Source organism: Limulus polyphemus, unplaced genomic scaffold (assembly GCF_000517525.1).
Source record: "Limulus polyphemus unplaced genomic scaffold, Limulus_polyphemus-2.1.2 Scaffold9941, whole genome shotgun sequence".
NCBI lineage: Eukaryota > Metazoa > Arthropoda > Merostomata > Xiphosura > Limulidae > Limulus > Limulus polyphemus.
This window is the reverse complement of record NW_013675551.1, coordinates 17,554-20,898: the sequence shown is the minus strand read 5'-3', so window position 1 is coordinate 20,898 and position 3,345 is coordinate 17,554. Positions and strand designations below refer to the sequence as shown.

The following is a 3,345-nucleotide window of genomic DNA, read 5'->3' as shown; positions in this document are numbered from 1 at the left end:
AGTATTGTAACGTTACATATTACTTTATATTACATGACTATTTAGTATTGTAACGTTACATATTACTTTATATTACATGACTATTTGGTATTGTAACATTACATATTACTTGATATTACATGACTATTTGGTATTGTAACGTTACATATTGATATTACATGACTATTTGGTATTGTAATGTTACATATTACTTGATATTACATGACTATTTGGTATTGTAACATTACATATTGATATTACATGACTATTTGGTATTGTAATGTTACATATTACTTGATATTACATGACTATTTGGTATTGTAACATTACATATTACTTGATATTACATGACTATTTGGTATTGTAATGTTACATATTGATATTACATGACTATTTGGTATTGTAATGTTACATATTACTTGATATTACATGACTATTTGGTATTGTAACATTACATATTACTTGATATTACATGACAATTTGGTATTGTAATGTTACATATTACTTGATATTGAAAAAAATATTAAGTATTGTAAGGTTAGACTATATGACATTATGTTACACGAATATTTATTATTGTAACCTTAAATTTAACTTGATATTACATGAATATTTAGTATTGTAACATTACATATTATAACTTGATATTAAATGAATATTGAATATTGTAACGTTACATATTGATATTAAATGAATATTGAATATTGTAACGTTACATATTGATATTACATGACTATTTGGATATTGTAACGTTACATATTGATATTACATGACTATTGAATATTGTAACGTTACATATTGATATTACATGACTATTGAATATTGTAACGTTACATATTGATATTACATGACTATTGAATATTGTAACATTACATATTATTACTTGATATTACATGAATATTGAATATTGTAACGTTACATAGTACTTGATATTACATGAATATTTATTATTGTAACCTTAAATTTAACTTGATATTACATGATATTTAGTATTGTAATGTTCTACATTATTACATGAATATTTAGTGTTTCAATGTTATGCATTATTACTTGATATTACATGAATATTTAGTGGGTAGCTCAATCTTGAGTATTAGTTTGATTGTTTGAAATGTATAATTTTATAAGCAACTCATTGAGAAGCTGAGCTGTAGCCAATATATTTGTATTCTGAATAGGTAAAACAGCTATTTTCTTCAGAATTTATAAACCTGACATAATAATTATATAAGTTATTTCTTAGAGTAGATAAATTTGGACCAGGAGTCCAGAAAATGCCTTAAATGTATAGAACAGTAACTGAAGTCAAAGAAGCTAATAAATAGAATTGAGACATATACAAATAAGTTACCAGACATACAGTAGATAAGTTAAATGCTTAAATCATGCAAGTAAAATAAATACATTCCTGACCAAGATATTTAAGTCAGATATACAACCATAATGGAAGGAAATTTGGAAAATATAATCAAAATAATTCTTTGGATTTTAAGAAAAAATAGTTTATATCTAGTGGAATGTTATATTGTTACTGATTAGATTAAGTGACTGAACTCACTGCCAAATTGAGAGTGATGGGTAAGTGTTTACAACTGTAATTTATGTCAGTGGTTTTGTCATTTAAGTAGTGGTTGACTGATTTTAAGTTTCGAGAGTGGGTGTCATTATGTGATATGTAACTGATGGAAGTATACAAGATTTTAGAGGAGCTTTTTTAATTAAAAAAATTGTAAAAATTAGTAATCACATATTTTATAAAAATAAACATCTAAACTTTGAAGAGGAAAGTGTTGTATAAAGGTTGAATAAGCATTAGAAGCTGAAGAGTTTGTTTAAAAGTCTCTTAAAAAGTTTAGTAAGTCAAATTGACAGAGTTTAGAAAGTTGAACCTCACTTACATTAGTTGTGAAAACATGGTACTACAATAAGATAAACTCATCTTAGTGAAGTTAAGCCTAGTTTTGAATTATGTTTGTGTTATGAAAAGTTCCAATTTTTAATGCACAGAAGGAAGATGGATTCAGGAGTTGTGGTAATTAACTAATTATTGCAATTAAACAGTCACACTTTTGGTTTTCTTCATTAATCTGAATCTGTTACAATCTGCTGGTGAATACCATAAAATTGTTAAGCCTAGATAATAATGTCATACAACTAAATTAATGTATGTAGTTTCCTTTTTACTAATTAAACAGTGTCAATAATAATGAATGTAGTTAGTGACATGGGGCCCATATGTTATAATTATTTTAACTTTTCCTGACATTTTTAGTGGAAACAATATTTTTATTGATATCATGGTATTTTGTTTCTTTTGTCTTTTTACAGTTTTTTGGTATGTAGAACATCAGTTATAATAAATACTTATGAAATGTAATTGTTTATTTGTTCCAAATGGCTAAATTGTGGAAATATATATATATCTGTTCTTTGATGTATGACCTCTTTTTATATGAAATGTAAACAAGATAGCAACAGAACCATGTACAGTTTATTATGAGCATATCTTAATTTTTTCTGTAATTTGTGTTTGAATTAATATTTGATTGGATGGATAACTGGAGAGACAAGCTATTCCAGAATTCTACTTTTTGTAGTTTTTACATTCACTTCAGGGAAAGCTATCACAAATATTACATTCCTTCATGTAAAGTTGCATTTCCTCATGAATTGTTTTTTATTTAATCCATGCAGTATGTTCATATTTATTGGTCATAACTAAAGGAATACAGATGGAACATGCATTCTTTCAAAAGGGAAAGCCAATTAAAGAGATGAAATTCCTCAGGAATGCGGGAATGTAATATTTTGATCCCTGTTTTTACATCTACAGTTTTGGTTTGTTTCGTTTTAGATGTGATTTATTATACCTAGATTCTATTAACTGTTTTCTGGTGCTGACACCTATCAACCCTTGCAACTTTTAACTTCTAAGTAAGAAAGAACTTTACAGATTAAAAAAAGTCCTAATGAGCCCTACAACTTGAGATTAGATTTATCTAAATACAAAATACTTGGTGTGTGTGCACACACAAATAAAAGTAGCAATGCAAACAAGGCTAGAAAAAGCAGTGTTTTACAACCAGATTAAAGTTACTTGTTCAAATTTTCTGTGGACCCATGCAGCTTGAAAGTGATTACTTAAAATATAGAATACTTATGTTTTTATAGAGCCAATTTGATTTTAACCACTAAAAAATACCAAAATAATAATACAAAGATAAAGGGGGGATAGCTTACATAATTTGAAATTGGATAAGCTTGTTCCTTCTCAAAGCTTAAAAGGTGTAATGTACAATTAAAGAACCTACAGATGTCCAATATAAAATTTGAAATTAATTGTGAAACTTGGTGACTGTTTCTTAA

At 26.5% G+C, this 3,345-nt stretch overlaps 1 protein-coding gene across 2 annotated transcripts in view; it reads left to right on the top strand.

The window, feature by feature from the left end:
* Nucleotides 1-1,829: 1,829 nt before the first annotated feature.
* LOC106476161 overlaps nucleotides 1,830-3,345 on the top strand; it is a 16,130-nt gene continuing 14,614 nt past the window's right edge. Inside the window, exon 1 of one of the 2 annotated variants that reach the window (XM_022380100.1) lies at nucleotides 1,830-2,011. The gene's annotated coding sequence lies outside the window, so the exon portion shown is untranslated. The remainder of the gene's footprint in view (nucleotides 2,012-3,345) is intronic. The other variant, XM_022380101.1, reaches the window with a different exon arrangement.